The 21,202-nt window shown below is 48.1% G+C and overlaps 1 long non-coding RNA gene across 1 annotated transcript; it reads right to left on the bottom strand.

Annotated features, from left to right (window-relative positions):
* Nucleotides 1-4,393: 4,393 nt before the first annotated feature.
* On the bottom strand, nucleotides 4,394-8,327 carry LOC132244843 (uncharacterized). Its single transcript, XR_009456694.1, has 4 exons — nucleotides 6,911-8,327; nucleotides 5,942-6,214; nucleotides 5,450-5,543; nucleotides 4,394-5,047 (listed from the first exon to the last, which is right to left on the bottom strand). It is a non-coding gene; the product is annotated as an uncharacterized LOC132244843 (long non-coding RNA).
* Nucleotides 8,328-21,202: the final 12,875 nt, after the last annotated feature.

The following is a 21,202-nucleotide window of genomic DNA, read 5'->3' as shown; positions in this document are numbered from 1 at the left end:
CCCTCCAAGGCAGTCTCATCCCAAGACTTCTTTTCTCCCAGCACATGGCCTCCGTGGTCTCACAGGAATCCTGGGGAGGAGCTGAAGAAGACGCAGAGGCTGAATCCTCCCCGTCATTATATATTATTAGGAGATTCATGTTGCCTTAATGACCCCAAGCTGGAGCTAGCCATGGTGCTCCTGCATTCTGGAAGCTGTGCCAGCCAGAGCAAAAGGATCCCTGCCTCCCAGGGATGCAGGCCACAGGACACAGCAGACCTGAGGGGCACAGAAGGGCAGTATGCAGAAGCAGACAGACACAGGATAACTGGCCCAATTCCCTCAGTCCCATGTGTTTCTCACCTTGGTGCAGCTCAGGGAGTGCTGGTGGCAGCAGAAGCCTGAGGGTCAGGCAGCAGAAGGGAGCAGGACACTGCCCCATTGTCTGTGCTCCTGTGTCCTTGCTCTACATTTCCACTGTGCACAGGGATCTGCACATGGGCCACATGCTGCCACTGCCTCCTGCTGGTACCACGATAGGGGTGCCCTTCCCATAGCCCCCAGCATTGTCCTTCTTGTGGGTTGGGAGTGCCCTTACAAGTGCCCTTATGAGTGCCAGCAGCTGGGGGTCATTGCTTATGGCAGCAAGGAGCTGGTGTTCAATCCCGTAATCAATTTCTTCCTTGTTCGGTGTCATTAGCTGGACACAGGAGCGGCTGATTTGGATATTTTCTTCTGCTTCTCACTGGGCTGCATCATGGGTCATTTGGAGTTGAACTCATGACTCTTCCTTCCTGTCTCCTGCTTGGTGCTGGCAGCAGGAGCGCTCCAAGCCTGGGAGCAGAGAGGCCATCAGGGCTCCTCCGTGCAACCCAGAGAATTCCCACTGCACTTTGCTTCCATGCAGCCTCCGGTATCATGGTGCTGCCAAGCCAATTGTCTGAGCCGCACTGATGAGCCTCTGGGCTGAAGCAATCACAGACCATCCCTTTCAGTTGGCAAAAGCAGCTGCCTGGAAGCAGACGGATTCCCCAGATGAATAGTTGAGTGTGTCTCTGGGATGCACCCTCTCAAGGGTGAGAACTTGTGGGAGGGAAGAATGGGGGAGTTGGCACAGGAAGCAGTGCCTGCCTGCTGGGGACACAGCTCACATACATGCACACAGATGGCAGTGACCAGCACAGGCTCACATGCACATGTGCATGCTGTTGCCCACATGTGCACGCACTACACACACATTGCCCCACCACACAGGCACACAGGGCACTACAGCGATGTTGGGCTGGAGTAGCAAGTACATATACCCACCTGCCCAGCAGAGCACTGCTGGTACCGCCATCCAGTATAGTGCATGTTCTCACTCTGTTCCCTCAGGCGCCACACAACTTCCATGTCTTTGGTGATCTTGCTCTTGTGGCATGGGAAATGGAGCCTGAAGTCAATGTGATCTATGCTGATCAAGAGTGTGGGGGTCCAGCGAACTTCCTGGCTCTGAGTATTTCTTGGTTGACTCCAATGCTGTGTGGTGAATGAGATTCACAACCTCGTGGTCCGCAGGCTCCTCCACGTTACCATGCCCAGACACTGGTTACCTGGTGATCAAGTGGACACGGCACCACAGATTGAAGCCAAAGTGTGTGTTCAGCTGCTGGCAGCACAGCTCCTTCGGCACCGTCTCGCAGAACTTCTGGTCCTGGTGCAAAGCATCTGTTGCTTCCTTGTCCAGACTCCACTAGCATGGGCATTGGGCAGGGAGCCTCGTAGGGACCCCACCTAGCAACCCCAGCCCCTGAACATAGCCCTCCCCTGCCCTGGGGGCAAGGCCAGTGGAGGTGGAGCTGGTGTGGGAGGAAAGAAAGAGGGAGTCAGCACAGGGAGCAACAAGTGCCTGCTTGTGACACAGTCCCACACATACATGCCAGCCACCAGCACAAAAACTCACACATACATACACACACTTCACCAAATCACATGCACACATCCCATCTGATGGCTACTTTTGCACCCCCAGGCTCCTCCCCAGAGCACCCCCCCCTCAAGGCACACCTACAAAAACCAGGTGCCTGTGGGCAGAGCAATTCACATCCCATGCCTGTTTCCCCTTCTCTAACACACAGACCCCAGGGGCTTGAGTGTAAGGAGATGCTGAGGCAGAAACCACAGGAGTCCCAGCCTGACCTCTCAGGGCACCTGGGGAACCAGGGCACTGCTACTCATTGCAGAAAGATTTCTGCAGGGGCCCTAACTGGGTCATGGAGAGGTGGAGGTGGGAAGGGCTCCAGCATCCTCTGGTCACCCCTTGGCCAGCAGGTCATCCCCACTCTGTCCCAGGTGCAGAGCAAGGCTCTGCCAGACCCTCACAGCCACTCACCTGGCTGCCCCAAGGCACCTGGCCTGCCCCCATGCCATCCTCTTCTTCCTGGTGGCATGGTAGCATCTCCAGGAGGGGCCTGCACGAAGACACATCTCGGTGGGCCTGGGGCTGCCAGGAGAAGGCTCGGGAGCCAGTTGGACTCCCAGATCCTCCTGATACATGCAACTGGGAGAGCTGCAGATGGAGAAGAGATGCTCAGCAGAAACCCCCTGGGACACCTTCCCCCGGCAGCCTGCAAGCAGTTCGGTGAATCAGCAGGGACCCAGCAGGTCCTTTCAAAAGCTGCACTGACCCAGCACTGAGCCACTGGGGCTCCCACCCACAGCCCTTGGCTAGCAATAGGCAGTGGTATCGCTGGTCCCAGGAGAGCTCTGTTCAGCCTGTGCCCAGGTGCCTTGGGAGGACTCTGGCTCTTCACTTCTCTACCACTTACCACAGCTGCAGTCACAGAGCTCAAAAGAGCTCTTGACCCTTGGGGCTCCCACCCTGACAGCAAAGGCAGCTCACTGGGCCAGGGAGGTTTGGCCTGTTCAGTATCTCAGCGCCCTGTCCTGGCTGAACAACCTGAAATATTCTCTGCAATGGGCAGCAAGGCCTGGGGTCCCCAGGCATCTTAAGAGGTCAGGCTAGGACTCCCCCATCTCCCCACACACAAGCAAAACTCATGACATGGGTGAGTCTTCTTGAAACTTGGCAGGATTTGTGGCCTCAGCAGGGGCTACCACCCCTGCAGTTTTCAGCCCGCTGTGCCTTAGGCAAAACTCATGACACAGATGACCCTGTGTGTGTTGTCAGCAGCTTGAGGTGCAGTTTCCCTCAAACCCCTGCACCTATCACCTTGAAACTTGGCAGCCTTGGTGGCCTCACAAGGGGCTACCACCCCTGCAGTTTTGACCCCACTGTGGTGTAACACATACACATGACATGAGTTTTGCTTTCAAGAATTTGGGGTGCAGTTTCCCCCAAACCCCTGCACTGATCTTTTTTAAATTTGGCAGGCTTCATGCTCTTGGCAGAGGCTACCACCCCTGCAAGTTAGATACAAAACAACAAAGTTATAGATATTTCATTGATTCCCCATTATACCCTATGGCCGGATCTCCGAAGCACCTCCAAAGCTTTTCTGAAGTGGTTCGGAAGCTCCAAACCACTTTGGAAAGCCTAAAGAAGCCAGCACTTTGATCCAGACATGCTGCTTCAGACATTGAAGCATCCAAAGCTTCTCCAGATCCAAAGCACAGCCTTGCACAGCCCTAGAATCATTGCTCCTCGTTGTTAAATGCATGTGACAGCAAATTTCAACACCGCCCTTGGAAGACCATAGCAAATGCTGATCCATTGAGTTGTTTCCCCACTATCCTGTCCTGAATTCCCTCTTCCTCCACTCCTTGAAGTTTTGATGCTAGAATCCTTGTCTTTGCCTCCTCTCCAGGCAGCTGACATTGCTGATATGACTGCTAAGGATCCAGTGCTAAACTGGGTCTGGAGGAGGTAGCCTTCAGCTAGGGTCACAAATGAATGTAAGCCATTCATTATATATCAGCATGAGCTTTCTGCCCTTCAGAGATGCCTTCTATGGGGTAACCAAGTGGTCATTCCCAATGCAGGTGTAACATGATTTCCCGATGCTCTCCATACAGGACATCCAGGGATTGTGTTCACATGAAAGCACTTGCCAGAAGTTACACCTGGCAGCCAAAGTTAGATGCTGACAGTGGGCAAACAGTGAAGAGGAGTGAAGCATAACAAGCTACACGCCATGTACCAGCTAAGGCTCCAGTCCAGCCTTGGGAAGTGACCAGGACACCATGGTCTCATCTGCACATAGATTTTGCAGGCCATTTCCAAGGCGTTATTCTATATTATCATTGATTCTTTCTCCAAGTGCTTGGAAGTTGTTTCCATTGCATCAGTGACTCCATGCACTGTAATCCAAGTTTTATGGCAGCTGTTTGCCAATCATGGTCTTCCAGATACCATTGTTTCTGACAGTGCTGCACAATTCACTTCTGAAGAATTTAAGTCCTTTATGGAGAGGAATCTTATCTGTCACACCACAGCCCCACTGTTCTTTTCTTTCCAGAACCCACCACAGTTTAATCATCAGTTTAATCATCTGCAGATGTTCCATTTTAGGGGTTTAGGCTTTCCCCCCCATCCCCCTCCCCCCATCAGTGTTTTATTTTTTAATAAGGCAATAACAGCCTGCATCATGAATCATATCATAACATAAGAAATGAAGGTTTTGTTGCTGCTGTTAGTTTTAGGCACATAAAAAGGAAGGGGGGTGGGGAGGGGAGACTGCAGAAAGCAGCAATTTCATTGTTTTGCCTGCTTGCAGCTCTCAAAACACATTTTACTCCTCCCCTTCCAGTTCTCTTAAAAACAAATTTAAAAATGAAAAAAATGTTTTGCCTCCAAGCTAAAAGAGTCAGGGCCAAACCTTCAGCTGTTTTAAATCAGCATGATGCCAGCTGAGCAACAGTCCTTCTTCCCAGATGATGAGCTGACCCTTTAGGTCTGATTTCAACCCCGAGTGCTTTTTTCCCCACCCACGCAGAATCATTCAGTGGATACACAGAAGGAGCCGTATGCATATGGTCTGCTGTTCTCGCTATGGCTGACTTGCCAAGCTGATGCTTTCACTGTCTAGGAAAGATGTGGATCCGCATCTTTCAGGCCAAGGGTGTGCATCTGGAAAAAGTCGGGATAGAATAGCTTTTCAATCCCCTTAAGAAATAGTCTGAGCATAGCCTTGCTGACATGCATGGCATCAACTCATCATAGCCTTCTTCACCTGGTCTTCCAACCCAGCTGGAAAAAAGTTGGTCCTGACTAACATCAGCAGAGGCCCAAGAGTCAGAAACGTCTCATCAGGAAGACAGAGTCGACCTCATGGGTTGCTGTCCCCAGGACACTGACAACTGGGGCGTGCTGAAAATCCAACCTCAAGCATTGTGAGCTGTCCCCATGGGCAGGGGTAAGCAATGCCCACGCAATGCCCCAATTCAGTGGGGAAGATTTCCCAAGGTGCAAAAAGGAGGCAGAGCTCTGCGACCAAGCGACCACTGGGGTTCCACCGTTCTCATGTCTTACCTGGAAGGGAGCTGGGGTTTGGGGATCCCATTTCTGCTTTGCTAGTGGGGCGCAGGAACTGCTGGCATACAGCCCCAAAGATTTTCTTCAATGCCTGCAGTGAAAGATATCATGACATAGTGTCAGTGAGGAAGACAATGACTCATTTGATTAAAACCAACACAATGCCATAGCCACAGCCTGATCCCCAATGACTGGTTTTCTACAATTTCTATGACTGGCACCCTGGCAGTGCCCAGAGATGTGTCTGGGTGAGCGCTAACACAGCTCTCAGATGGGCCCAGTCAAGGCTGCTGACTGTTGCTAACCAGCACTTCCATCCAGCCATCCAATTCCTGGTCCTTGTTCCAGCGTGAGGCCCCCAAAACCTCACACAGCTGTTATCAATTCCTGCTCAGGGTCCTTTCCCTGGTCAAGTGCCCATGGTCTCCTGTGAGTCCTAGCTGTGGGGCTCCTAAGCACCAAGAGACATTGCTGGTGAGTAACACAAACCTAATCTGAGGGCAGAAGTGATGGAGCTGTCTCCAGAGCTCATGCAGCCTGTGTGAGGATGGCCACTTTTCCTTTACACAAAGTTCCCATCTCTATAAATCACCCCAGTCCTTGAAGTCACCACTGCATGTAGGTCTGGAGACACTTTTTGTACAGGTCTGAGGCTGCATGAAGCAGTTATTGTAAGAGCACACTTGGGTAGCTGAAGAGGAGACTAACTAAAGCCAAGAGTTTTGGGATGATGCATAAAGCCACACAGTTCTTGCCTGGAATCTGGAAGTAAAATAGAGAAAACATTTTTTAAGTATTTTAGATATATTCTCAGTTCCCCCCATGAAAATAAACATTCACGAATAATTTAAGATGAACAATAGAAAACAAAATCGTAGACTCATAGAGAGGTCGGTCGGGTTGGAAGGGACTTCCAGAGGTCATCTAGTCCAAAGCCCTACCTGAGGCAGGATCATCCCTATCCAAGCCACCCTATACGATCCATAATCTAAACTCCACATAGGACGACCATGAGCCCTGACACAACAGAGACCTAACACCCAAACCAGCCACAGATAAAGCAGAGGAAACATGGCAGCCACCATCCTGAATCTACAAAACGTTGTCAATATACACTCAAGAGATCTTGGGTAGAGGCCAAGCGCCCCACTACAGAGGAAGGCAAAAACCCCTGGTCCATACTAATCTGACCAGGGTGCGGAAATTCCTTCCAGACCCCAAATATGGCATTTGTCTGACCCTGAGTGGAGGGGCAAGACCCTTGAGCCAGGTGCCTCTAGCTTCGGTCCCAGCAGGAGCATTGGCACAGCCCAGCCTGGGCCCTTCTCCCATGACTTCATGAAGAGGCCAGAGGAATCTGAGTGGCATCAAGTTAATTAAATTCCCACTTTCAGATGAGATGCCCTGTAAAGACATGCCATCCTTCACATGAAAGGCCAGTTCAGACTGCTTTCTTACCGCATGGGCCATTGCTGGAATGCAGGATTGGAAAAGCTGTTTACCGCTAAAAGATGCAACGCCTTTTGCAGAGACTCGTCTCAGCTGGTCTTGTTATTGCCCGACCAGGATTCTGAGTTGTTCTTGCCTAGAAAGTTTAACACGATGTTATTAGTATAACTGTGAAGTTCAAAAGGTGCCTTGGAGCCCCTCTATGTCAGGAATGGGGTAACAGAAGACTAGCCACCGACCCAGAATTTCCAGACTATCAAGTGATGCAGTTAGGAAAGGTGGGAAGATACAGGAGTTGCTTCATGGAGAACATCTCCACAGGCATTTTAGGATTTCATTTCCATTATATGATAGAAGAAGATAATGCACGAGTCAAGGATTTTTGTGGCTGACACCTTTATTGGATCAACTATATGACAGACAAGTTTTTGAATGATATCACCTACAAAAATCCTTGCCTCTCACATGTTTCCTGAACCATCATGGTTACAGCTTCACTCAAACATAGTCACAACATGACAATATAGTATTTTCACAGGAAAAGATCTGAACTCTGAGTCTCGAGTGTACACCTGACGCCTGTATGGGTCTGAGTTACCATGGACACAGTGACAGTCAGCCCTGCTCTGTAAGGAGAGAAGGGCAAGCCCCAGCCATAGGGAACAGGGCTTTGAGGGATGCCAATCCTTTCTACAGAAATCCCCAGTGGGAACAGCACATTCAATGGGGTGCTTTCCCGGAGGAAACTGGTCATGCAATGTCCACAACCTGCTAACCTTCAGGAATGACTCTATGTCTGCTCTACCGGGTCAGGTGAGATTGTGCCATTCAACCCAAGGGATCACACACAACAATTCAAGCCACAGCCACAGCTCTAGCCAGCTGACAAAAGCCTCCTAGTTGCTTGGGAGTTTTACCCACCCATTAAGGCTTTCAGGTTGTACCACTTGAGTTTGCAAATTCCAGGCTTGCAGACATTGGCCAATAGTCCCTTGGCCAGTCAAGGTTTTATACACGTCTATAGGGAACACAAATCCTCTGACCCTTCAACGGGAACATCTGAGAAAGATAAAGGGAGATTCACCCACAAAGTTTCCTGCATCGTGAACCTGGGGAAGGCTGGGGCATAAACCTCTGCTTCCAGCAGTGCCAAAGGTCTGATCCCAAATCATAAGGTTGGCTTCTCTGGGAGTGCGACTCTTATAGCGCTGGCATAGTGTCAGATGAGAACTGGAGGGCATGTTGCATTTCAACTGCCGTTTCTCTCTGCCCATTCTGTCTATTTGGCTAGAAGTTGGTCCTAATATCAGCAGGGTAAGAAAGACAAAGAGGAGTGCACTTGCAGGCAGAGTCAGGGAGGAGACAGGGCTGAAAGTCCAGTGCAGCTATGGAGGAGGCTGTAACACAGATGGCTCTGCTAGACAAGTCTGACTATGGGAAGGCAGGCAGCTGGCCTTGCTGGATTAGAAGGACTGAGCAGAATTAGGCAGCTACAGGAATACCAAGGAAATGCCCTCATCACTGCAGTGGGAGAAGCTGCAGGTGATATGCTATGTGCCCTCCCCCTCACCGAGGAGGAAAAGAAAGACTATTAAAAAAGTGAACCAGGCTTTTGAGGCCCATTTTATAGGGAAAAGAAATATTATTATAGACAAAGAGGCCAGATTTAATATGAGATACCAGGAACCAGGGGAAAGAGCTGACTCTTGTATTACTGCAGTTCACGCTTTTGCTGAACACTGCAATTAGGAATTCTTCTTTCAAAACTCGATAAGAGGCAGGATGGCTGGAGGCATTAGAGATGCCAGTGTATTAAGCACAACTGTTGTTAGATCCAGAATTCACTCTGGCAAAAGCCAGAACAAAAGTTAAGATGCAAGAAACAATAAAGAAACAGCAGTAGGACTTACAAGGTAACAGTATACTTAAAACAGCATCAGATAACATTGATACAATAAAGAGACAAGATCTAAGAGGGGAAGAGACTCAAATCCAAGAGATAATATAAAAAGAGAGCAACAGTGAGGCAAAAACAATCAAGGAACTTTAACAATGAAAGCACTTAAAGGTATGGCAGACTTGGCAAAGCATCAAGCCCCAATCAGCAGCAATGTCCAGCAATAAATACAGAAGACAGGAGATGCCACAAGAAAGGACATTTTGCAAGGCAGTGCAGATCATCCAGGCTCGTGGAAATAATTCAGGAAGGGGGACATGGCATCAGATGCCGATGACCCTATGCTACTAGCAAAAATATCCTTAATAAAAGAATCAACAGTTTGGTACACAAGTATAGCTCTTAATAGCAGAATCATTGCACTCAAAATGAAAACTGGGGCTGCAGTTACTGCAATCACTGCAAAAGATTACCATCAGTCCTGGGATGAAGCTCTGCAAAGATCAGATCAAATTCTGAGGGGACAAGTAATACTGCATTAGAAGTAGGTGGACAGTTTATTGGGAAATTGGAAAAAAGAAGAAAACTCTTGTCATGTACGGTCCCTGGGTGAAGCCAGACTACAGCCCACACTGTAGCTGCATGCATCTGTCACACCACACAGAACAATCCAAAGCACAGTGAACTGCACCTATGAACAAGACCATATCAGACTTCTGTGTGTACAGGAGACAGCTTATTCACACTGCGCACAAACAGCAAAGACTAAGAGACCTTTTTGTGGACAGTGCATCATGTACCAGTGTATCTGTCCTTCCTGAAAACCAAAGCAAGCCATGCCCAGCCAGCTGTAATGCATGGAAATGCTGCTATAGCTAAATGCAGCAGTGCTGCTCACCCTCTTGAAGCAAGCTCTGTGAACTTTCCAAGGGAATGCGCCTCACCCATCAAAATGGCCATTTTAATGAAGCGGGTGACACTACCTAGGCTTCTGGCATTTGTCCAGTGGGCACAAGAACACCCGTTGTTTTACCACCTTCGTCCCTGCCTACCTGCACTTTCCTACTAAACATCATCCCATGAACAGTCAACACCACAGGTGACCTTGAAAGCCAAAGAGATATCAGATTCACTTAAAAACCCAAGTTCCATCTGTCCTTGTTTCTTTATGTTTCAAGCTGCATTGCATCTCTGGCAGGGAAAGGCTACTGCCACAGTCACCAAGCACCAGGTCAGATCAGATATGAAGAAATACAGATACTAAGCAAATGCCCCCTTGACATCATCTTGGTCATAAGTTGTGGAGATCATGTACCAAAATATTCCTTGACAGAAATATGGTCCCCGATTCCCTCCCCCACACCCTGGCAAAGCAGATTCCTGCGTATGAGAGCAGCGTCTTGCAGAATGGGGAGCTATAGTTTGGCAGAGTCTCTGGGACTAGACACCGAGTGTCTGGAGTATAAAACAAGGTGGCAGCCTAAACAAAAGAGAACAAAACTGGAAAGCCAGCAGTTGGGCTGTCACTAGGTGGAGCAAATCAGAGGTAGGTCAAAGAAAAGAATAAATAAAAAGAAGAAACTAAAAGGCAGGGGCCTGAGGAATTGTATTCTGCATTCTGCCTGACCCGATGGAGAATGCCTTGCATTGGAAAGCTGGTCTAACTTTATCCCAACCATGCAGTTGGTCCAATACGAGCTATCACCCCAAAAATCCTTGCCTCCCTCTTCAAGTGCAGATGCAGTTATGTGACTTGTGCTGCCTCTTCCATTGATGAGTTCCTGCTACCCTTCTAGCCTCGCCAGAGGGGATGTCATTAATGAGAATGTAATAGTCTTATAAATATTCAATTATGATTCAAAACCTCAGCTTTCTATTGCTTCAGAAGCAACCAGACTTCTACTGAAGGCAGGTGGAAACAAACACAGGCTTTGCATGAACTACAGAGAGGCAGCAAATGTGCAGCAAACCAGTTGCAAGATAAATGAGCCAAGGCCATATAGGACAACAACATTTCCTCTCCAAATGCAGCCTCACCTGTTCAGTCTCCCCCTGTATAAGGTGAGCCCTTAGCAGTCTGATCATCGTCATTTCAATGGCAGTAAATCTTGTGGACATAAGGCTGAAGACCCTGGCTTGGCATGAACAGGCTATTTCAAGATTTCCCTTGGAAGGCGTCCCTTACCAGAGAGGACTCCATGCTAAGTCAGCAAGAGCTGAAGTAGTTACATGCTTGAAAACTATGGCAGGCTGGGAGGGGGATCTGCTCAGACCCATGGCCCAGCTCAGGGGCCTCTGCCTCAATGCTGTGCCATGGAGCCAGGAGCTGCAAGAGGAAAAATTGATCTACTGGCCTTAGTGAAATGGATACAATTCTGCCTGCTCTTGTGTTTGGTGATGTGCCCTTCTCCTCCCCAGAGCTGGCTGCAGCTTTCTCTGGAGTGAGGTCTCCTGACTGCAGCATGTTTCCCTGGAGGTCCTACCCAGAGCTGGCTACATCTTGGTGCAATGATGAACACTCCCAAAATGTGTCTTGGGGGTTCTTCACGGAGAGAAGGATGCTAGACACTGAGTATTGCCTCAATGTATAATAATGACAAGAATAACAAGAGCTGTTGTTACTAATGATCATCGGGAAGTAGGGTGAGAAGAAACCTCACAAGTTCATCTAGGCCAGCTCCCTGTTCAAGGCACGATCTGTCTTGATTAAATCATCCTAGCCAAGTGTCTGTCTAGCCTGCTTTTGAAAATTTACAAGCATGGAGATCTCAGTTTTTCTAGGTGCCTGTTCCAATGTCTGATCACTCTCAGTCAGAAAGTACCTCCTAATTTCCAACCTAAATGTCCCCTGCTACAGCTTAAGGCCATTGTTCCTAGTCCTGTCCCATACAGTCACAAACAAAAGCCCATCTCCAGCCTCTCTATAATCACCCTTCAGGTATTTAAAGACTGCTATCCAATCCCCACTCAGTCTTCACTTCTCCAGACTAAATAACCCTATTTCTTTAAGCCTTTTCTCGTAAGTCTTGTCTCTCAGGCCCGTAAGTGCTTTTGCCACCCTGTGCTGGATGCAGTCCAATCTGTTTTCATCCTTCCAGAGCAGTGGGCCCAAAACTAGACACAGTCATCCAGGTGAAGAGAATCACTTCCATAGTGGCATAGTTAGGGGCTGGAAGGGACCTTACAGATCATCGGGTCCAGCCCCCCTGCACGTGGGCAGGAAAGACCACTGGGATCAGATGACCCCAGCAAGGTGGGCGTAAAGACGTTTTATGAAGATTGCCAGGGTGGATGACTGTACCATTTCTGGGGGGAGCCTGTTCCAAACCCTTGGCACTCAGGGAAAAACTACTTTACAGCTATCTCTAACCTGAAGCAATCTTCAATCAGCTTGTGCCCATTATTTCTTGTCCTCCCTTGGGAAGCCTTGGTGAATAAATGCTCCCCCAAAACCTGATGTATGCCCTTGATATACTTATAGGCTGCAATCAAGTCCCCCCCAAGTCTTCTCTTCTCCAGTCTTCTCTTCTCGTGATTTGCAAGTGACACTCCTGTTAATACAGCCCAGGGCATTCTTGATTTTTTTGCAACAAGAGCACGTTGTTGGCTCATATTCAGCTTATGGCCCGCTGTAACCCCCAGTTCCTTCTCTGCAGCACTGCAACCAAAACAGTCATTCCCTGGTCCGTATTTGGGCATATGGCTATTCTGTCCTAAGTGCAGGACTCTGCATTTGTCCTTGTTGAATCTCATCTAGTTGGTTATGGACCATGACTCTTGTCTATCCAGGTCACTCTGGAGCCTAGCCTGACCCTCCATAGTGTCTCAAATTCCACCCAACTTAGTGTCATCTGCAAATTTGCTAACTGTGCACTCAATCCCATCATTCAACTCATTAATGAAGATGTTGAATAATACCAGACCCAGGACAGGCTCCTGGGGAACCTCACTTGAAACCTCTTCCCATTAAGTTCACTGGGTGCATCTACATGTCTGCAGTGACGTAGTGTTGGAGGGCACAAACCATGATGCCACAGCTACATCGCCATAGCAATATGCTCCCTCACTATAGCACATTGCTATGGCAACGTAGAGGCTTAAAATAACCATGCGCCACCGGCAACAGCGCAGTATGGGCTGTTACTGCACCATCATTTAGTACTTCCAAAAGGAAGTACTAAATAACGGTACAATAACAAAGGTGCCATAGGGACACATGTAAGCGTGCCCACTGAGTACGATGATCCAACCAGCTATGTATTTACCTCACAGTACTTTCACTTATTCTGTATTTCCTTAGCTTGTTAATGCTAAGGAAGGCCAGGTATCCCCACTGCATTGCATCAGGTGGGTTAAAGTAGCATGCGGCTGCAATCCAAGGACTCCTGGGTTCTGTCCTAGTTCCTGGGGAGGGAAGCCTTGAGTAAAAAATCTGGGGTCTGGGAGCCAAGCTACTTGGGCTCTGTCCTAGCTCTGAAGGAAATATGTCTGGTAGTTTAGTGCCGAAATACTGGGAGCCAGGCTGCCTGGTTCTGTCCTGGCTCTGAAAGGGCAGTGGAGTCTGGTGGATTGGAGAAGATGGTAGGGTGGGGAGCCAGGACCCCTGGGCTCTATTTCAGGGATATGCCTGGAAGCACAGGTATATCCACACTGCATTGCATCAAGAAAAAGGAAGATCACTTGGATAGGAATCATGAGAGGTTGGTACTGGAGAAGCTAAAAGGAAATTAGGAGAAGTGGCAGCATGTGACTACTCAACCACAAGTAGATCTCATCGATCCTCCCCATGGAAGGCAAGAGGTCAGGCAGAGATCATTGTATCCTGGTTGTGACAACGGTGTTGAAGTAAAAGCTTCACATTCTTTGGGCGAGACAGTGACCTGACTCATGTGGCCCACTTCAGGGACAATAGATATTTCACTGGCAACATCAGAAGGCTCTTTTGGCTCTTCTAGAGTAGCTTCAGCAACTAGAAATGTTGATAGATTTAAAACACCAACTGATGGACTTGTCAGAACTGGTTCCTCTAGTGGTGCAACACGTTCTGATGCTGCCAAGGTTACATTGTCTAAGACTCAACCCCACATCTGGTATACATGTCTGCAAAGTGTCTTTCTATCTAGAGTCTACATCTTCTATAATACTGGCCCTGCAGCTAAAAGAACAGATGCCGGCACCCACCGTGGCCCAGTTGTGTAGCGTCAGATGTACACAGGCTGATCCGGTTCAAAGAATCTTACTGCAGAAACATCCTGTTTCTTGGATAACTGCATTGCTTGCCTTGTCCGGTATTCAACTACCATATCTTAGAGAAGCCAATCCAGACAAGTTTTTAGCTGGCAGTTCATTAGTGGGTCTGCAGGACTGCAACCTGTAGCTGTGCGCAGTTACATGCTGTTATAGTAAGAAATTAGCTGATCGTCAGTTCCAATCATCATCAAAGATTTGCTTCAATGCATCTTTAGCAGTTTGGACCATCCGCTTGACTTAGCCATTTGATGACGGCTGGAATGGGGCAGATGTGCTGTGACAGATAAGATGCTTCTCTGTAAACAACTTAAATCCTTCACAAGTGAACTGTGCAGCATTGTCAGACACAACGGTACCCAGAAAACCATGAGATGCAAACAGCTGCCATAAAACTTGGATTACAGTGCATGGAGTCATTGATGCAACACAAACAACTTCCAACCACCTGGAGATAGTCTTTACTATCACTGATTCTATTTGGCCTTGGAAAGGGCCTGCAAAATTTAAGTGCAGAAGAAACCCTACAGATAGATTGGAGCCTTAGCTGGTACATGGCATGTAGCTTGGCATGCTCCACACCTCTTTACTGTTTGCTCACTGTCAGCATCTAACATTGACTGCCAGATGCAACTTCTGGCAAGCCGTTTAATACAAACAATCCCTGGATGCCCTGTATGGAGAGCATCGGGAAATCATGTTACACCTGCATTGGGAATGACTACGTGGTTACCCCATAGGAGGCATCTCTGAAGGAAGGACAGAAAATTCATGTTGGCGTATAATGAATGGCTTAAACTCATCTGCAACCTTTGCTGAAGGCTGTTTCCTTCATACCCAGTTTAGCACTTGGGCTAACACTGGATCCTTAGCAATCATATCAGCAATGTCATCTGTCTGGAGAGGAGGCAAGGACCTAGTGCAGTCTATAAGGATTCTAGCATCAGAACTTCAGAGCGGGGAGGAAGACGGAATTCAGGACAGGATAATGGGAAACAAATCAATTCATTTGCATTTTCTATTGTCTTCCAAGGCAGTGTTGAAATTTGCTGTCTTGTTCATTTAACAGTAAAGACCAATGAAGCATACGTGGTGAAATGATTTCGGATGTTGGTCCACTCTTGGTGAATAATCCCAGCAATGGTTTATGATCAGTCATACTTGCGAATTTGTGGCCATATATGTAGTCATGGAATTTCCTAGTTCCCGCAGTGACTGCAAGCATGAACGACACGTGCCCCCAAAGGCTGGGGGTTTTGGTCTCCATCCCCCGGTGAACCTAGTTTAAAGTCCTCCTCTCTAGGTTGGCCCTGCAGTGCTCAGGACTAGACTGCCCGACCAGCTCAGGTCCTGGGCTTATATAGCTTAAGCCCCACCCCCTTCTGGTCAGGTGACTCTCTAATCACCTCTCCCCCCTTACCCCATGCAGGCTGCTTCTCAGGCAGCCTCTCCTCTTCAAGTGACAGGTGCCCTAAGCACCATGTCACAGTCCCTGTCCTGGCGAGGCCACAATGCCGCTGGGAAGAAGCGTGGGGACAGGCCAGGTGCCTTAGGGCACAAACCGGGTAAGCAACTGCGAGGGGCTGGCAGAGCCAGGCCCTTTACCTGAGACAGGGTGGGGATGAAGTGCTGGCCAGTAGAAGAGCAAGCTGACTAATGCAGTCCATGCATCGGCAGCACACGGTCATCTTTATGTCACAGCATACTGTCAGGACACAAATACAAGCACCACTGGGTGGAAACCTCCCTGCTAGCACGTTCAACTGCAGCACTGCGGGATACCTCCTGCTTCAGGCACAAGGCCCGTTATGCAGATGAGCGAATAGCAAGGGCTATGTTCATGCTGGCAGAGAAACTATAAAGCTCACCCAAAAGTCTGGGCTATCCAATAAGTGATTTAGCTTGAAAGGCTACTTCAAGCTGTGATCTGGAGATCCTACATTAATAATCCTTATCATTCATCTAGGTCAAAATAAGGTTCAGGCTTATTAATTCTTCCTGCACTCTAGGCAATATCATCAACACCAGTATACAAGTAGGAAATCTTGGGTTCAGAGAGTGAGAAAGTCACCTACCCAGTGTCAGAAACCAGAAGGGCTGGAGTTGAAGTGCAGGACTCGTGCTCACTCCTCCAATCTGCTGTTTCATGAATTACAGCGTCAAGAGGATATTCACCTTCTCCACTCCCCCCATGTGGAGGCCTGTGCTTGGGTCTTGGGTCTTTTGCCTTCATCATTCAGTACTGTAAGCATCGCCACTCTGGTTGTATGTAGGACAGGCAGGCCCGTGTTGGGATACCATGCTGTGAAGTATCTGAAACAGGGTATGAACCCTCTGCAGGCGATTTATTTTCCTCCACACAGTAGGAGTTTCTTTCCCAATAAAAGGGATCCAGATTTTTGATGCAACTATAACAGCACATGCATGCCGATTTATTATGCACTGAATCTTTCCCTGACAGACACAGGGTACAGGAGACCCTAGCAGGGAATAACTCTGAGCTGTGGATGAGCCCAGTGTTTGTTGGTTGAAAAAAAAAAAAAAAAAAAAAAAGGATCTAAATCTAGCTCCATCCCCAAAAGCCAGCTTACTTTGTGGAGTTCTCAAGGCAGATCGTACTGTTGGATTAAGCTGATTTATATTTACTCCAAAATTCCTGGTAGCTGAGAGTCGCTACCTGATTTCTGGGCCAGTGAGAGATCCAGGCTTCTAAGATTTGAAGGGAAAAAAAAAAAAACCAAATCAGAAAAAACCCCACAAAAACACATAAGAGTCTTTCCCTATTTTTCCAGAGACAGCTGAGATGGAAAGCAGAAGTGGCCCACTGGTCAGGACACCAGCTTGCATCAGAGCTGATCTCCATTCTCTGCTGTGCCGTGAACTGCTTATCACTTAAGCCCAGATCTTCAAAACATATTTAGACACTTAGGCTTGAGTGAGAGCAGTAGCAACTATGAAATGGAACTTCCCTACCTCCGAGGGATGTTGAAGATAAATGTACGGAAGGGTGCGAGGTGCTCAGACAGTACAGATGGACAAGAAAAGTGCTTAGAAATCCAATCAGCTTTTCACACCTGAGGCCATTTGTTTACACACTCTATCTAGCTTTCTCCCATAGCAATACCAGAGTGTTTAAGCTAAAGACGAATTACACGGAATCTTTCAGCAAGAGAAACAGAACACGACTCAACGTGTTTCCATTCCTAGGATGCAAAAAAAACAAACAAACTACACATTCTTGCAAAAAGCTAAATTTTGGGCCAATCTAGAGTCAGGGACCCTTTAAAATAAGACTCATAAAAGGCCAAATTGATGATGATAAACCTCTCAGCACTGATCCTTTACAGTAGAACAATGACTGGCAGCAGGAAGATCCTTTTTTAAAGACTTTATGATTGCAAGATGGATTATACAAGAATGCTGGAGTTTAGGTGAAGGACACTGCATTTAATTATATGCAAAACTATCAGAGCAGAAGGGGGGAATATGCCCTAATTCTGCCTCTTTTTCCATGTGAATGAGAATGACACTATCTCAGGCTGACAGATTAAGCTGAATTCAAGTGAGTGTTAGCTTTTTATGTAGAACTCCACTGTGGCAGACTAGGGTTAATGGGCTATGACCTTAATTCTTAGAGTGAATACAATAGTACAGCATATATGAAGGCTCCAAGATTAGAGATAGGATCCCAGTTACCTGGAAGCTTGTTTTACAACATACATTTTAATAAGCAAAGGCTGAACATAAATCCAGCTTTACTTTGCCAGAAGCCCTACGCTGCTACTAAATGCTTAACATGCAGCTTTAATGGCTCCTAAGAGAAACTTCACATTTAGAAGAGAAATGGGCCCCAGCTATCCAGCCTTAAACCAACTGGTGATTGAGACAAAAAGCAGGAGGACTTCATCCTTCCACCCCTCAAAAAAGATTGGCTCTGAATTCAGCTACCAGTCCCCTCCAGCTATTCCTGCTGCACAGCAAACATACCCTACACTGATCCATTGACTTCACAGCTCCTTACCTTTGGAGCCTGGAGGGCACTGAAATGCAGGAGGTCAAACAAGCCAGTAGCCTGATGGACAACTTAGTGCTGCAGCTGCTCTGACAAGTGGCTATTCTGGTTGAGCTGGATCAAGTAGAAGGAGAGATTTTTAAGGGCATATCATGGCAGGCAATAGTGGGGGTAAGCCTCTGAGCTCCTTCTGGGGTGCTGTTAAGCAGTTCCCCTTCTAGAAACCAGAGATGCCCTCAGGAATTGCCCACATATTGGGATACGAAGAGATCTTTCTGCACGCCCACAAGTCACCTCTATACATCAACCTAAACATTTCTTCCCAATTAACATTTCCCTTGACAGATGTACAGCTTCAGAGCAATAGCATCTTTGCTGAGGATGTGGTCAGCCACCCAGGTCAAAGAATTACTGCCAGACTCAAGGATTGTGGGTGGAACTCCATTATGCTTTGTGCGTTTAAATAGCACTTTCCCAGCTCCATAATAAACGGTGTTTTTGGCTCTTAGACAGTTTGCTATTGTATCAACCACGCTGCGCCGACATGTACGTGTGTGTATTGTGTGCATGCTCAGTAGACTGGCTAGGCAGCTACGTACCTCTGGCGTAATTCCCAGAAAAAAAAGAATGAGAAGGAAGAGGGACTACCCACGTTTTAACGCAATAGTCTAGTTATAACAGTACTCACCCAGGAAACAGGAGAGCCAGGTTTTGTGCCCCACTCACCCAGAGGAAGTTGAATCTGCATTTCTCTCTGACTTTCCAGCATGATGCTCTACCTACACCACAGGCTAGGTATTATCTAGTCTGCTCCCCAGCACCCCTTTGAAGCTGAGCCACTGCACCTTGCATTTAAGTCATTGGATACAATAGATAGAAAGCAAAGGGAGTATCTGCCCTAGTAGAAGCAGCACTCCAGGCTAGCACCCAGGGTCCCCTCCTGTCCAGGGGCCAGTTTCCATCTGACCTACAGTCACACACTAGGCCCTTTAACTGATTCTGAAGCTGTGTGACAGATGTTAAGTGCGTGACCTGAGGTAGCAGAGGAGGGGAAGAAGGCAGGGGGCTATATTTGCATTTCAAATTAAAACCTTAGGGGTGAGACCAGAATACCTGAGGCAAGAGACAGAGACACTGAACTGGTGAGAGTCACCAGACATGGGATACTTGAGGGACCCAAGGGAGCGCAGATCCCTATAAAAACCCAGGCAAAGATGAGGTCTGTGGGAACTCCACCTCATCACCTAAGACCTGCGGATCCCCCAGAGCAGGGAAGATGCCATGACTTACCTGGCATGGGAGATACCATGATGATAGTTTTTGACCAGGTGGTTTTACCTACCTGGCAGGAGAGCTCTCCTTCTTCTTGGCCTTGAATGACTCAGTGTAGTTAGAGGGTGAAGATCTGACCCCTGCGAGTCTATAATGCCTCCAACGTGAGGATCTTGGCTACACAATTTATGCTGATGGGGAATTGCTCTTGAGCTTCCCCTCTAGCTTGCTCCTTCAGCCGTTTGGCTGTGGGGCGTATGAACTTCAAGGTTTCCGAGCTTGGGGCTTGCATCTAGGATGCTGTAGCCGGCCTGTGGCCATGCGGCAGCCGTGACATCCTCTAGCAGCCGTGATGACCCTACCTGGCTCAGGCTTCGCTTCTGCCCCCTTTGGATCACTCACGTGCCACGCCTTGCTCTTATTGAAGGTTATAAAAGAGAGGCTGCCTGTGGTTTCTGAGTAAACCTGAGCCTGTATCAATCACCACTGGGCCTCTCCTGGATCACCTCAGTGACAGTCATTCCCCCAGGCTAGCTAGCAGGCCCTCTCAGTCTGCCTGTATCTCTGCCAGGCACCTGGTGCCTTAAAGGCTCCTTGCATGGCTCCATACCTCCCCTACACCATGCCCCAAGCCTTGAGAGTGTTTTCTTTCTATGATGTCATTTAATTATATTCAGCCCCCCTGGGCTCCTGGACCCCTGGCCCCACACACTGTCCCTTCCCTGGGCTCCCAGATCCCTGGTCCTGCATGCCGCCCCTCCTCTGGGCTCCCAAATCCCTGGTTTGACTTGCAGCCCTTCTCCGGGCTCAGAGACCCTCTGTGGGTTCAACATAAAGCAAAAGCCATTTGCCTGTAAAACCCTGATTTCCTCTGTCCAAGAGACTTACTTCTGCTCCCAGGTCTGCAGGGTTGTTCATATCAACACCAGCCCTTTCAAGAGCCCTCCTCCTGCCCAGAGCTCCTCACTTTGTGGCTGCCAGGGAGAGACTACCTAACCAGCTCAGGCTCTGGGCTTATATAGCTCCAGCCTGAGCCCTCTTTGAGCCTTAGCCCCTTCTGCCACATGCAAGCAGCCTCACAGACTCCCAGCTCCCTTAAAAGGATCAGGCACACCCCAATGCCCTGCCATGGATTTGGGAGTATTTGAAGCCCCAGGCTGAAGAGCTTGGGAGGAAGGATACTTGTCAGTAGTAGCATCACAGAGACTTGAATCAATAGAAATCAGAACCGATTTGGCCCAGAGAGATTTTATGAATACCTGGCTACAAGCAGACACCCTCTCCTTACAATTATGCAAGATCGATGCAAGGTTCTCTCTTGTCTTTTAGTTTATGCTGCATTTTAAGTTAGGTCAAGTTGTGTGTGCTGTCACTGTGTCTTACTGGGCTGCATCTCGGAAAAACTCTGCTTAAGCTTCTTGTTCTTTGTTGCATACCTGAAATTGCAGTGCCCAATGAATGCTCTCTTCAGAGAACAGACTATTCTTGTTCAACCATGTATGAATTCAGTGCCACTACTGAAAGTCTAATATTAAAGTTTGGTAACAGTGTTCACATTGCAGGGGTAACAGTATTACAACCTGAGTGTAAGGGCCCAAGAGGCCAGTTATATGGCTGAAAAACTGCCATTTAGACACACAAATGGTAATGGATAACTCTACCCATGATGCTTGTTTATCTTTCCCTCTTTTTCCCCTATTAGAGGACCTCTTAAACCTGACAGCTCGAAAGCTATTAAGCTTCTCCAGTAGATCAGCACATCACAGGGGATGTTGTTAAGCGGCTGTTACAGTCAAGCCCTGCAGACATTATTTTGATGGGCACATATTTTCCCCGCCATGTTTACAAGAAGTTTTATGAAAGCAGTAATCTC

This window comes from Alligator mississippiensis, chromosome 14, assembly GCF_030867095.1.
Source record: "Alligator mississippiensis isolate rAllMis1 chromosome 14, rAllMis1, whole genome shotgun sequence".
NCBI lineage: Eukaryota > Metazoa > Chordata > Crocodylia > Alligatoridae > Alligator > Alligator mississippiensis.
This window is presented reverse-complemented; position numbering and strand designations above follow the sequence as displayed.